This window comes from Miscanthus floridulus, chromosome 17 (assembly GCF_019320115.1).
Source record: "Miscanthus floridulus cultivar M001 chromosome 17, ASM1932011v1, whole genome shotgun sequence".
NCBI classification, from domain to species: domain Eukaryota; kingdom Viridiplantae; phylum Streptophyta; class Magnoliopsida; order Poales; family Poaceae; genus Miscanthus; species Miscanthus floridulus.
The window spans coordinates 52,246,214-52,262,239 of NC_089596.1; positions in this window are offsets into that span (position 1 = coordinate 52,246,214).

The window sequence follows — 16,026 nt, forward strand, 5'->3', positions numbered from 1 at the left end:
AGTGCTAACCTTGACGTAAGTTAGGTGCACGGTTTGTGCCGAACATACCATAGGCTCAGAAATCATTTTGGATGGACCTGATGGTACTCCTAGGTGATGTGGGTTCTGTGGAATCTCAATTCAGTGTGTTTGAAGACGGTGTTAGTGTCGGTGCAAGATAGGTGCATGATTTGTGCCAAATGTACCATAGGCTCAGAAACCATTTTGGACGCACCCGATGGTACTGCTAGGTGACGAGGCTCAAGTGCAAGCTCATTTCGGTCTATTTAAAGATAGTGCTAATCTTAACGCAAGATAGGTGTATGGTTTGCGCCGAACATACCATAGGCTCAGAAATCATTTTGGACACACCTGATGGTACTCCTAGGTGACGAGGCTCAAGTGGAAGCTCGTTCTCAGCCCGTTTGGAAATAGTGCTAACCTTGACGTAAGTTAGGTGCACGGTTTGTGCCGATCGTACCATAGGCTCAGAAATTGTTTTGGATGGAGCTGATGGTTCTCCTAGGTGATGTGGGTCCTGTGGAATCTTGATTCTGTGCATTTGGAGACGGTGTTAGTGTCGGTGCAAGATAGGTGCACGGTTTGCGTCAAACGTACCATAGGCTCAGAGATCATTTTGGACACACCCGATGGTACTCGTAGGTGAGGACGCTCTAGTGGAAGCTCGTTCTCAGTCCTTTGGCGATAGTGCTAACCTTGACGTAGATAGGTGCATGGTTTGCGCCAAACATACCATTGGCTCAGAAACCTTTTTGGACACACCCGATGGTACTCGTAGGAGATGAGGCTCAAGTGCAAGCTCATTTCGGTATGTTTAGGGATAGTGCTAATCTTGATGCAAGATAGGTGCACAGTTTGTGCCGAACGTACCATAGGCTCAAAAATTATTTCAGACACACCTGATGGTACTCCTAGGTGACAAGGCTCAAGTGGAAGCTCGTTCTCAGTCCGTTTGGAGATAGTGCTAACCTTGACGCAAGATAGGTGCACTGTATGCGCCGAACGTACCATAGGCTTAGAAATCGTTTTGGACGCACCTGATGGTACTCCTAGGTGATGTGGGTCCTGTGGAATCCCAATTCGGTGCGTTTGGAGATGGTGTTAGTGTCGGAGCAAGATAGGTGCATGGTTTGCGCTAAACGTACCATAGGCTCAGAAACCGTTTTGTACTCACCCGATGGTACTCCTAGGTGACGAGGCTCAAGTGCAAGTTTGTTTCGGTCTATTTAGAGATAGTGATAATCTTGACGTAAGATAGGTGCACGGTTTTTGTCGAACGTTCCATAGGCTCCTAAATCATTTTGGACGCACCTGATGGTACTCCTAGGTGACGTGGATCGTGTCGAATCTCATTTCGGTGCGTTTGGAGATGGTGTCAGTGTTAGTACAAGATAAGTGCATAGTTTGTGCCAAACATACCATAGGCTCAAAGATCGTTTTGGACACACCCGATGGTACTCCTAGGTGACGAAGCTCAAGTGCAAGCTTATTTCGATCCGTTTAGAGATTGTGCTAATCTTGACGCAAATAAGTCTATGGTTTGCGCCGAATGCACCATAGGGCCAGAAATCATTTTGGACACACCTGATGGTACTCCTAGGTGAGGACGCTCTAGTGGAAGCTCGTTCTCAGTTCATTTGGCGATAGTGCTAACCTTGATGTAAGTTAGGTGCACGGTTTGTGCCGAAAGTACCATAGGCTCAGAAATCATTTTGGACGCACCCGATGCAACTCCTAGGTGATGTGGGTTCTGTGGAATCTCAATTCAGTGTGTTTGAAGACGGTGTTAGTGTCGGTGCAAGATAGGTGCATGATTTGTGCCAAATGTACCATAGGCTCAGAAACCATTTTGGACGCACCCGATGGTACTGCTAGGTGACGAGGCTCAAGTGCAAGCTCGTTTCGGTCTATTTAAAGATAGTGCTAATCTTAACGCAAGATAGGTGTATGGTTTGCGCCGAACATACCATAGGCTCGGAAATCATTTTGGACACACCTGATGGTACTCCTAGGTGACGAGGCTCAAGTGGAAGCTCGTTCTCAGCCCGTTTGGAAATAGTGCTAACCTTGACGTAAGTTAGGTGCACGGTTTGTGCCGATCGTACCATAGGCTCAGAAATTGTTTTGGATGGAGCTGATGGTTCTCCTAGGTGATGTGGGTCCTGTGGAATCTCGATTCTGTGCGTTTGGAGACGGTGTTAGTGTCGGTGCAAGATAGGTGCACGGCTTGCGTCAAACATACCATAGGCTCAGAGATCATTTTGGACACACCCGATGGTACTCGTAGGTGACGAGGCTCAAGTGCAAGCTAGTTTCGGTCCATTTAGAGATAGTGCTAATCTTGACGTAGATAGGTGCATGGTTTGCGCCAAACATACCATTAGCTCAGAAACCTTTTTGGACGCACCCGATGGTACTCGTAGGAGACGAGGCTCAAGTGCAAGCTCATTTCGGTATGTTTAGAGATAGTGCTAATGTTGACGCAAGATAGGTGCACAGTTTGCGCCGAACGTAGCATAGGCTCAAAAATTATTTCAGACGCACCTGATGGTACTCCTAGGTGACATGGCTCAAGTGGAAGCTCGTTCTCAGTCCGTTTGGAGATAGTGCTAACTTTGACGCAAGATAGGTGCACGGTATGCGCCGAATGTACCATAGGCTCAGAAATTGTTTTGGACGCACCTGATGGTACTCCTAGGTGATGTGGGTCCTATGGAATCTCAATTCGGTGCGTTTGGAGATGGTGTTAGTGTCGGAGCAAGATAGGTGCACGGTTTGCGCCAAACGTACCATAGGCTCAGAAACCATTTTGGACTCACCCGATGGTACTCCTAGGTGACGAGGCTCAAGTGCAAGCTTGTTTCGGTCTATTTAGAGATAGTGCTAATCTTGACGTAAGATAGGTGCACGGTTTTTGACGAACGTACCATAGGCTCCTAAATCATTTTGGACGGACCTGATGGTACTCCTAAGTGACGTGGATCGTGTCGAATCTCATTTTGGTGCGTTTGGAGATGGTGTCAGTGTTAGTACAAGATAAGTGCACAGTTTGTGCCAAACATACCATAGGCTCAAAGATCGTTTTGGACACACCCGATGGTACTCCTAGGTGACGAAGCTCAAGTGCAAGCTTATTTCGGTCCATTTAGAGATTGTGCTAATCTTGACACAAATAAGTCTACGGTTTGCGCCGAATGCACCATAGGGTCAGAAATCATTTTGGACACACCTGATGGTACTCCTAGGTGAGGACGCTCCAGTGGAAGCTCGTTCTCAGTTCATTTGGCGATAGTGCTAACCTTGACATAAGTTAGGTGCACGGTTTGTGCCGAACGTACCATAGGCTCAGAAATCATTTTGGACGCACCCGATGCAACTCCTAGGTGACGTGGGTCATCTCAAATCTCGTTTTGGTCCGATTGGAGATGGTGTTAGTGTCGGTGCAAGACAGGTGCACGGTTTGCGCCATACATACCATAGGGTCCAAAACCATTTTGGACGCACCTGATGGTACTCCTAGGTGACGTGGGTCATGTGGAATCTCAATTCGGTGCATTTGAAGACGGTGTTTGTGTCGGTGCAAGATAGGTGCACGGTTTGCACCAAACATACCATAGGCTTAGAAACAGTTTTGGACGCACCCAATGGTACTCCTAGGTGATGAGGCACAAGTGCAACCTCATTTCGGTCTATTTAGAGATTATGCTAATCTTGACGCAAGATAGGTGCACGGTTTGCATCGAACATACCATAGGCTCGGAAATCATTTTGGACGCACCTGATGGTACTCCTAGGTGATGGAGGCTCAAATGGAAGTTCGTTCTCAATCCGTTTGGAGATAGTGCTAACCTTAACGTAAGTTAGGTGCACGGTTTGTGCCTGATGGCACTCCTAGGTGATGTGGGTCCTGTGGAATCTCAATTCGGTGCATTTGGAGACGGTGTTAGTGTCGGTGTAAGATAGCTGCTTGGTTTGCGCCAAACGTACCACAGGCTCAGAAACCATTTTGGACTCAGCCGATGGTACACCTAGGTGACGACGCACAAGTGCAAGCTCGTTTCGATCTATTTAGAGATAGTGCTAATCTTGATGTAAGATAGCTGCATGGTTTGCACTGAACGTACCATAGGCTCGGAAATCATTTTGGACACACCTGATGGTACTCCTAGGTGATGACGCTCTAGTGGAAGCTCATTCTCAGTTCGTTTGGCTATAGTGCTAACCTTGACGTAAGTTAGGTGCATGGTTTGTGCCGAACGTACCATAGGCTCGGAAATTATTCTGGACGCACCCGATGGAACTCCTAGGTGACGTGGGTCATCTCAAATCTCATTTTGGTCCGTTTGGAGATGGTGTTAGTGTCGGTGCAAGACAGGTGCACGGTTTGCGCCAAACATACCATAGGCTCCAAAACCGATTTGGACGCACCTGATGGTACTCCTAGGTGACGTGGGTCATGTGGAATTTCAATTCGGTGCGTTTGAAGACGGTGTTAGTGTCGGTGCAAGATAGGTGCACGGTTTGCGCCAAACATACCGTAGGCTCAGAAATAGTTTTGGATGCACCCAAGGTACTCCTAGGTGACAAGGCACAAGTGCAAGCTCATTTCGGTCTATTTAGAGATAGTGCTAATCTTGACGCAAGATAGGTGCATGGTTTGCGTCGAACATACCATAGGCTCGAAAATCATTTTGGACGCACCTGATGGTACTTCTAGGTGACGGAGGCTCAAGTGGAAGCTCGTTCTCAGTCCGTTTGGAGATAGTGCTAACCTTGAGATAAGTTAGGTGCACGGTTTGTGCCGAACGTACCATAGGCTCAGAAATCATTTTGGATGGACCTGATGGTACTCCTAGGTGGTGTGGGGCCTGTGGAATCTCAATTCGGTGTGTTTGAAGACGGTGTTAGTGTCGGTGCAAGATAGCTGCACGATTTGCGCCAAACGTACCATAGGCTCAGAAACCGTTTTGGACGCACCCGATGGTACTGCTAGGCGACGAGGCTCAAGTGCAAGCTCATTTCGGTCTATTTAGAGATAGTGCTAATCTTGACGCAAGATAGGTGTATGGTTTGCGCTAAACATAACATAGGCTCGGATATCGTTTTGGACACACCTGATGGTAGTCCTAGGTGACGAGGCTCAAGTGGAAGCTCGTTCTCAGTCCATTTGGAAATAGTGCTAACCTTGACGTAGGTTAGGTGCACGGTTTGTGTCGATCGTACCATAGGCTCAGAAATTGTTTTGGACGGAGCTGATGGTTCTCCTAGGTGATGTGGGTCCTGTGGAATCTCAATTCTGTGCGTTTGGAGACGGTGTTAGTGTCGGTGCAAGATAGGTGCATGGTTTGCGTCAAACGTACCATAGGCTCAGAGATCATTTTGGACACACCCGATGGTGCTCCTAGGTGACGAGGCTCAAGTGCAAGCTAGTTTCGGTCCATTTAGAGATAGTGCTAATCTTGACGTAGATAGGTGCACAATTTGCGCGAAACATACCATAGGCTCAGAAACCTTTTTGGACGCACCCAATGGTACTCGTAGGAGACGAGGCTCAAGTGCAAGCTCATTTCGGTGCGTTTCGAGATAGTGCTAATCTTGACGCAAGATAGGTGCACAGTTTGCGCGGAACGTACCATAGGCTCAAAAATTATTTCAGACACACCTGATGGTACTCCTAGGTGACAAGGCTCAAGTGGAAGCTCGTTCTCAGTCTGTTTGGAGATAGTGCTAACCTTGACGCAAGATAGGTGCACGGTATGCGCTGAACATACCATAGGCTCAGAAATCATTTTGGACGCACCTGATGGTACTCCTAGGTGACGTGGGTCCTGTGGAATCTCAATTTGGTGCGTTTGGAGACGGTGTTAGTGTCGGAGCAAGATAGGTGCACGGTTTGCGCCAAACGTACCATAGGCTCAAAAACCATTTTGGACTCACCCGATGGTACTCCTAGGTGACGAGGCTCAAGTGCAAGCTTGTTTCGGTGTATTTAGACATAGTGCTAATCTTGACATAATATAGGTGCACGGTTTGCGTCAAACGTACCATAGGCTCCTAAATCGTTTTGGATGCACCTGATGGTACTCCTAGGTGACGTGGATCCTGTGGAATCTCAATTCGGTGCATTTGGAGACGTTGTTAGTGTCGGTGCAAGATAGGTGCACGGTTTGCGCCAAACGTACCATAGGCTCAGAAACCATTTTGGACTCAGCCGATGGTACACCTAGGTGACGAGGCACAAGTGCAAGCTCGTTTCGATCTATTTAGAGATAGTGCTAATCTTGACGCAAGATTGGTGCACAGTTTGTGCCAAACGTACCATAGGCTCAAAAATTATTTTAGACACACCTGATGGTACTCCTAGGTGACAAGGCTCAAGTGGAAGCTCGTTCTCAGTCCGTTTGGAGATAGTGCTAACCTTGACGCAAGATAGGTGCATGGTATGCGCCGAACGTACCATAAGCTCAGAAATCATTTTGGACGCACCTGATGGTACTCCTAGGTGACGTGGGTCCTGTGGAATCTCAATTTGGTGCGTTTGGAGACGGTGTTAGTGTCGGAGCAAGATAGGTGCACGGTTTGTGCCAAACGTACCATAGGCTCAAAAACCATTTTGGACTCACCCGATGGTACTCCTAGGTGACGAGGCTCAAGTGCAAGCTTGTTTCGGTCTATTTAGACATAGTGCTAATCTTGACGTAAGATAGGTGCACGGTTTGCGTCAAATGTACCATAGGCTCCTAAATCATTTTGGATGCACCTTATGGTACTCCTAGGTGACGTGGGTCATGTGGAATTTCAATTCGGTGCGTTTGAAGATGGTGTTAGTGTCGGTGCAAGATAGGTGCACGGTTTGTGCCAAACATACTGTAGCTCAGAAACAGTTTTGGACGCACCCAAGGTACTCCTAGGTGATGAGGCACAAGTGCAAGCTCATTTCAGTCTATTTAGAGATAGTGCTAATCTTGACGCAAGATAGGTGCACGGTTTGCGTCGAATGTACCATAGGCTCAGAAATCATTTTGGACGCACCTGATGGTACTTCTAGGTGACGGAGGCTCAAGTGGAAGCTCGTTCTCAGTCCGTTTGGAGATAGTGCTAACCTTGACATAAGTTAGGTGCATGGTTTGTGCCGAACGTACCATAGGCTCAGAAATCATTTTGGATGGACCTGATGGTACTCCTAGGTGATGTGGGGCCTATGGAATCTCAATTCGGTGTGTTTGAAGACGGTGTTAGTGTCGGTGCAAGATAGCTGCACGATTTGCGCCAAATGTACCATAGGCTCAAAAACCATTTTGGACGCACCCGATGGTACTCCTAGTTGACGAGGCTCAAGTGCAAGCTCGTTTCGGTCTATTTAGAGATAGTGCTAATCTTGACGCAAGATAGGTGTATGGTTTGCGCCGAACATACCATAGGCTCAGAAATCGTTTTGGACACACCTGATGGTACTCCTAGGTGATGAGGCTCAAGTGGAAGCTCGTTCTCAGTCCGTTTGGAGATAGTGCTAACCTTGACGTAAGTTAGGAGCACGGTTTGTGCCGATCGTACCATAGGCTCAGAAATTGTTTTGGACGGAGCTGATGGTACTTCTAGGTGACATGGGTCCTGTGGAATCTCGATTCTATGCGTTTGGAGACGGTGTTTGTGTCGGTGCAAGATAGGTGCACGGTTTGCGTCAAACGTACCATAGGCTCAAAGATCATTTTGGACACACCCAATGGTGCTCCTAGGTGACGAGGCTCAAGTGCATGCTAGTTTTGGTCCGTTGAGAGATAGTGCTAATCTTGACATAGATAGGTGCACGGTTTGCGCCAAACATACCATAGGCACATAAACCTTTTTGGACGCACCTGATGGTACTCGTAGGAGACGAGGCTCAAGTGCAAGCTCATTTTGGTGCATTTAGAGATAGTGCTAATGTTGGCACAAGATAGGTGCACAGTTTGCGCCGAACATACCATAGGCTCAAAAATTGTTTCAAACACACCTGATGGTACTCCTAGGTGACGAAGGCTCAAGTGGAAGCTCGTTCTCAGTCCGTTTGGAGATAGTGCTAACCTTGACATAAGTTAGGTGCACGGTTTGTGCCGAACGTACGATAGGCTTAGAAATCATTTTGGATGGACCTAATGGTACTCCTAGGTGACGTGGGTCCTGTGGAATCTCAATTCGGTGCGTTTGAAGATGGTGCTAGTGTCGGTGCAAGATAGGTGCACGGTTGGCGCCAAACGTACCATAGGCTCAGAAACCGTTTTGGACGCACCCGATGGAACTCCTTGGTGACGAGGCTCAAGTGCAAGCTCATTTCGGTCTATTTAGAGATAGTGCTAATCTTGATGTAGATAGGTGCACGGTTTGCGCCAAACATACCATAGGCTCAGAAACCTTTTTGGACGCACCCGATGGTACTCATAGGAGACGAGGCTCAAGTGCAAGCTCATTTCGGTGCATTTAGAGATAGTGCTAATCTTGACGCAAGATAGGTGCACAATTTCCGCTGAACGTACCATAGGCTCGGAAATTATTTCAGACACACCTAATGGTACTCCTAGGTGACAAGGCTCAAGTGGAAGCTCGTTCTTAGTTCGTTTGGAGATAGTGCTAACCTTGACGCAAGATGGGTGCACGGTATGCGCCGAACGTACCATAGGCTCGGAAATCATTTTGGACGCACCTGATGGTACTCCAACGTGACGTGGGTCCTGTGGAATCTTAATTCGGTGTGTTTGGAGACGGTGTTAGTGTCGGAGCAAGATAGGTGCACGGTTTGTGCCAAACGAACCATAGGTTCAGAAACCATTTTGGACTTACCCGATGGTACTCCTAGGTGACGAGGCTCAAGTGCAAGCTTGTTTTCGGTCTGTTTAGAGATAGTGCTAATCTTGACGTAAGATAGGTGCACGGTTTGTGCCAAACGTACCATAGGCTCAGAAATCATTTTGAACGCACCCGATGCAACTCCTAGGTGACGTGGGTCATGTCGAATCTCGTTTTGGTCTGTTTGGAGATGTTGTTAGTGTTGGTGCAAGATAGGTGCACGGTTTGCGTCAAACATACCATAGGCTTTGAAATCATTTTGGACGCACCTGACGGTACTCCTAGGTTACATGGGTCATGTGGAATTTTAATTCGGTGTGTTTGAAGACGGTTTTAGTGTCGGTGCAAGATAGGTGCACGGTTTGCGCCAAACATACCATAGGCTCAAAAACAGTTTTGGATGCACCCAATGGTACTCCTAGGTGACGAGGCACAAGTGCAAGCTCGTTTCTGTCTATTTAGAGATAGTGCTAATCTTGACGCAAGATAAGTGCACGGTTTGCGTCGAACATAACATAGGCTCGGAAATCATTTTGGACGCACCTGATGGTACTCCTAGGTGATGGAGGCTCAAGTGGAAGCTCGTTCTCAGTCCGTTTAGAGATAGTGCTAACCTTGACATAAGTTAGGTGCACAGTTTGTGCTGAACGAACCATTGGCTCAGAAATCATTTTGGACTGAGCTGATGGTACGCCTAGGTGACGTGGGTCCTATGGAGTCTCGATTCCGTGCATTTGGAGACGGTGTTAGTGTCGGTGCAAGATAGGTGCACGGTTTGCGCCAAATGTACCATAAGCTTAGAAACCATTTTGGACGCACCCGATGGTACTCCTAAGTGACGAGGCTCAAGTGCAAGCTCATTTCAGTCCGTTTAGAGATTGTGCTAATCTTGACATAGATAAGAGTATGGTTTGCGCCAAACGTACCATAGGGTCAAAAATCATTTTGGACACACCTGATGGTACTCCTCGGAGACAAGGCTCAGGTGGAAGCTCGTTCTCAGTCCGTTTGGAGATAATGCTAACCTTGATGTAAGTTAGGTGCACGGTTTGTGCCGAATGTACCATAGGCTCAGAAATCATTTTGGACGCACCTGATGGTACTCCTAGGTGACGTGGGTCCTGTGGAATCTCAATTCGGTGCGTTTGGAGACGGTGTTAGTGTCGTAGCAAGATAGGTGCACGGTTTGCGCCAAATGTACCATAGGCTCAAAAACCATTTTGGACTCACCCAATGGTACTCCTAGGTGACGAGGCTCAAGTGCAGGCTTGTTTCGGTCTATTTAGAGATAGTGCTAATCTCGACGTAAGATAGGTGCACGGTTTGCGTCGAACATACCATAGGCTCGGAAATCGTTTTGGACACACCTGATGGTACTCCTAGGTGATGAGGCTTAATTGGAAGCTCGTTCTCTGTCCATTTGGCGATAGTGCAAACCTTGACGTAAGTTAGGTGCACGGTTTGTGCCGAACATACCATAGGCTTAGAAATCATTTTGGACGCACCAGATGCAACTCCTAGGTGATGTGGGTCACGTCAAATCTCGTTTTGGTCCGTTTGGTGATGGTGACAGTGTCAGTGCAAGACATGTGCACGGTTTGCGCTAAACATACCATAGGCTCTGAAACCATTTTCGACGCACCTGATGGTACTCCTAGGTTACGTGGGTCTTGTGGAATTTCAATTTGGTGCGTTTGAAGATAGTGTTAGTGTCGGTGCAACATAGGTGCACAGTTTGCGCCAAACATACCATAGGCTCAGAAACAGTTTTGGATGCACCACGAGGCACAAGTGCAAGCTCATTTCGGTCTATTTAGAGATAGTGCTAATCTTGATGCAAGATAGGTGCACGGTTTGCGTTGAACGTACCGTAGGCTCAGAAATCGTTTTGGACGCACCTGATGGTACTCCTAGGTGACGAAGGCTCAAGTGGAAGCTCGTTCTCAGTCCGTTTGGAGATAGTGCTAACCTTGACATAAGTTAGGTGCACGGTTTGTGCCGAACGTACCATAGGCTCAGAAATCGTTTTGGACACACCTGATGGTACTCCTAGGTGACGTGGATCATTTCGAATCTCGTTTCGGTGCCTTTGGAGATGGTGTTAGTATTAGTACAAGATAGGTGCATAGTTTGTGCTAAACATACCATAGGCTCAAAGATCGTTTTGGACACACCCGATGGTACTCCTAGGTGATGAGGCTCAAGTGCAAGCTGATTTTGGTCCGTTTAGAGATTGTGCTAATCTTGACGCAGATAAGTGTACGGTTTGTGCCGAACGTATCATAGGGTCAGAAATCGATTGGGACGCACCTGATGGTACTCCTTGGTGACGAGGCTTAGGTGGAAGCTCGTTCTCAGTCTGTTTGGAGATAATGCTAACCTTGATGTAAGTTAAGTGCACGGTTTGTGCCGAACGTACCATAGGCTCATAAATTGTTTTGGACGCACCTCATGGTACTCCTAGGTGACATGGGTCATGTGGAATCTCAATTTGGAGCTTTTGAAGACGTTGTTAGTGTCGGTGCAAGATAGGTGCACTGTTTGCGCCAAACATACCATAGGCTCAAAAACCGTTTTGGACGCACCCGATGGTGCTCCTAGGTGACGAGGCTCAAGTGCAGGCTCGTTTCGGTCTATTTAGAGTTAGTGCTAATCTTGACGCAAGATAGGTGCACGGTTTGCGTCGAATGTACCATAGGCACGGAAATTGTTTTGGACGCACCTGATGGTACTCCTAGGTGATGAGGCTCAAGTGGAACCTCGTTCTCTGTCTGTTTGGAGATAGTGCTAACCTTGACCTAAGTTAGGTGCACGGTTTGTGCCGAATGTACCATAGGCTTAGAAATCATTTTAGATGGACCTGATGGTACTCCTAGGTGACGTGGGTCCTGTGGAAACTGAATTCAGTGCGTTTGAAGACGGTGTTAGTGTCAGTGCAAGATAGGTGCACGGTTTGCGCCAAACATACCATAGGCTCAGAAACAGTTTTGGACGCACCTAATGGTACTCCTAGGTGATGTGGCACAAGTGCAAGCTCATTTCGGTCTATTTAGAAATAGTGCTAATCTTGACGCAAGATAGGTGCACGGTTGCGTCGAACGTACCATAGGCTCAGAAATCGTTTTGGACGCACTTGATGGTACTCCTAGGTGACTGAGGCTCAAGTGGAAGCTCGTTCTTAGTCCGTTTGGAGATAGTGCTAACCTTGACATACGTTAGGTGCACGGTTTTGGCCGAACGTACCATAGGCTCAGAAATTGTTTTGGACGGAGCTGATGGTACTCCTAGGTGACGTGGGTCCCGTGGAATCTCGATTCTATGCATTTGGAGACAGTGTTAGTGTTGGTCCAAGGTAGGTGCACGGTTTGCGTCAAACATACCATAGGCTCAGAGATCATTTTGGACACACTGGATGGTACTCCTAGGTGACGAGGCTCAAGTGCAAGCTAGTTTCGGTCCATTTAGAGATAGTGCTAATCTTGACCCAGATAGGTGCACGGTTTGCGCAAAACATACCATGGGCTCAGAAACCTTTTTGGATGCACCTGATGGTACTTGTAGGAGAGGAGGCTCATGTGCAAGGTCATTACGGTGCATTTAGAGATAGTGCTAATCTTGACGCAAGGTAGCTGCACAGTTTGTGCCGAACGTACCATAGGCTCGGAAATTATTTTAGACACACCTGATGGTACTCCTAGGTGACAAGGCCCTAGTGGAAGCTCATTCTCAGTCCGTTTGGAGATAGTGCTAACCTTGATGCAAGATAGGTGCACGGTTAGGGCCGAACGTACCATAGGCTCGGAAATCATTTTGGACGCACCTGATGGTACACCTAGGTGACGTGGATCGTGTCAAAGATAGGTGCACAGTTTGTGCCAAACATACCATAGGCTCAAAGATCGTTTTGGACACACCCGATGGTACTCCTAGGTGACGAGGCTCAAGTGCAAGCTCATTTCGGTCCATTTAGAGATTGTGCTAATCTTGATGCAGATAAGTGTACGGTTTGCGCCGAACGTACCATAGGGTCAGAAATCATTTTGGACACACCTGATGGTACTCCTAGGTGACGAGGCTTAGGTGGAAGCTCGTTCTCAGTCCATTTGGAGATAGTGCTAATCTTGACGTAGATAGGTGCACGGTTTGTGCTGAACGTACCATAGGCTCAGAAATCGTTTTGGACGGAGCTGATGGTACTCCTAGGTGACGAGGGTCCTATGGAATCTTGATTCCATGCGTTTGGAGATGGTGTTAGTGTTGGTGCAAGATAGTTGCACGGTTTGCGTCAAACGTACCATAGGCTCAGAGATCATTTTGGACACACCTGATGGTACTCCTAGGTGACGAGGCTCAAGTGCAAGCTAGTTTTGGTCCATTTAGAGATAGTGCTAATCTTGACGTAGATAGGTGCACGGTTTGCACCAAACATACCATAGGCTCAGAAACCTTTTTGGACGCACCCGATGGTACTCATAGAAGACGAGGCTGAAGTGCAAGCTCATTTTGGTGCAATTAGAGATAGTGCTAATCTTGACGCAAGATAGGTGCACAATTTGCGCTGAACGTACCATAGGCTCGGAAATTATTTCAGACACACCTGATGGTACTCCTAGGTGACAAGGCTCAAGTGGAAGCTCGTTCTTAGTCCGTTTGGAGATAGTGCTAACCTTGACGCAAGATAGGTGCACGGTATGCGCCGAACGTACCATAGGCTCGGAAATCATTTTGGACGCACCTGATGGTACTCCAAGGTGACGTGGGTCCTGTGGAATCTTAATTCGGTGCGTTTGGAGACGGTGTTAGTGTCGGAGCAAGATAGGTGCACGATTTGTGCCAAACGTACCATAGGTTCAGAAACCATTTTGGACTCACCCAATGGTACTCCTAGGTGACGAGGCTCAAGTGCAAGCTTGTTTCGGTCTATTTAGAGATAGTGCTAATTTTGACGTAAGATAGTTGCACGGTTTGTGCCGAACGTACCATAAGCTCGGAAATCATTTTGAACGCACCCGATGCAACTCCTAGGTGATGTGGGTCATGTCGAATCTCGTTTTGGTCCGTTTGGAGATGGTGTTAGTGTCGGTGCAAGATAGGTGCACGATTTGCGCCATACATACCATAGGTTTTGAAATCGTTTTGGACGCACCCAATGGTACTCCTAGGTAACGAGGCACAAGTGCAAGCTCGTTTCTGTCTATTTAGAGATAGTGCTAATCTTGACGCAAGATAAGTGCACGGTTTGCGTCGAACATAACATAGGCTCGGAAATCATTTTGGACGCACCTGATGGTACTCCTAGGTGATGGAGGCTCAACTGGAAGCTCGTTCTCAGTCCGTTTAGAGATAGTGCTAACCTTGACATAATTTCGGTGCACGGTTTGTGCTGAACGAACCATTGGCTCAGAAATCGTTTTGGACTGAGCTGATGGTACACCTAGGTGATGTGGGTCCTATGGAGTCTCGATTCCGTGCATTTGGAGACGGTGTTAGTGTTGGTGCAAGATAGGTGCACGGTTTGCACCAAATGTACCATAAGCTTAGAAACCATTTTGGACGCACTCGATGGTACTCCTAGGTGATGAGGCTCAAGTGCAAGCTCATTTCGGTCCGTTTAGAGATTGTGCTAATCTTGACATAGATAAGAGTACGGTTTGCGCCAAACATACCATAGGGTCAAAAATCATTTTGGACACACCTGATGGTACTCCTCGAAGACAAGGCTCAGGTGGAAGCTCGTTCTCAGTCCGTTTGGAGATAATGCTAACCTTGATGTAAGTTAGGTGCACGGTTTGTGCCGAACGTACCATAGGCTCAGAAATCATTTTGGACGCACCTGATGGTACTCCTAGGTGAGGTGGGTCCTGTGGAATCTCAATTCGGTGCGTTTGGAGATGGTGTTAGTGTCGGAGCAAGATAGGTGCACGGTTTGCGCCAAACGTACCATAGGCTCAAAAACCATTTTGGACTCACCCAATGGTACTCCTAGGTGACGAGGCTCAAGTGCAAGCTTGTTTCGGTCTATTTAGAGATAGTGCTAATCTCGATGTAAGATAGCTGCACGGTTTGCGTCGAACATACCATAGGCTTGGAAATCGTTTTGGACACACCTGATGGTACTCCTAGGTGACGAGGCTCAATTGGAAGCTCGTTCTCTGTCCATTTGGTGATAGTGCAAACCTTGACGTAAGTTAGGTGCACGGTTTGTGCCGAACGTACCATCGGCTTAGAAATCATTTTGGACGCACCCGATGCAACTCCTAGGTGACGTGGGTCACATCGAATCTTGTTTTGGTCCGTTTGGTGATGGTGTCAGTGTCAGTGCAAGACAAGTGCACGGTTTGCGCCAAACATACCATAGGCTCCGAAACCGTTTTCGACGCACCTGATGGTATTCCTAGGTGACGTGGGTCATGTGGAATTTCAATTCGGTGCGTTTGAAGATAGTGTTTGTGTCGGTGCAAGATAGGTGCACGGTTTGCACCAAACATACCATAGGCTCAGAAACAGTTTTGGACGCACCACGAGGCACAAGTGCAAGCTTGTTTCGGTCTATTTAGAGAGTGCTAATCTTGACGCAAGATAGGTGCACGGTTTGCGTTGAACGTACCGTAGGCTCGGAAATCGTTTTGGACGCACCTAATGGTACTCCTAGGTGACGAAGGCTCAAGTGGAAGCTCGTTCTTAGTTCGTTTGGAGATAGTGCTAACCTTGACATAAGTTAGGTGCACGGTTTGTGCCGAACGTACCATAGGCTCGGAAATCATTTTGGACGCACCTGATGGTACTCCTAGGTGACGTGAATCATGTCGAATCTTGTTTCGGTGCCTTTGGAGATGGTGTTAGTGTTAGTACAAGATAGGTGCATAGTTTGTGCCAAACATACCATAGGCTCAAAGATCGTTTTGGACACACCCGATGGTACTCCTAGGTGACGAGGCTCAAGTGCAAGCTGATTTTGGTCCATTTAGAGATTGTGCTAATCTTGACGCAGATAAGTGTACGGTTTGTGCCGAACGTATCATAGGGTCGGAAATCGTTTGGGACGCACCTGATGGTACTCCTAGGTGATGAGGCTTAGGTGGAAGCTTGTTCTCAGTCTGTTAGGAGATAATGCTAACCTTGATGTAAGTTAAGTGCACGGTTTGTGCCGAATGTACCATAGGCTCATAAATTGTTTTGGACGCACCTCATGGTACTCCTAGG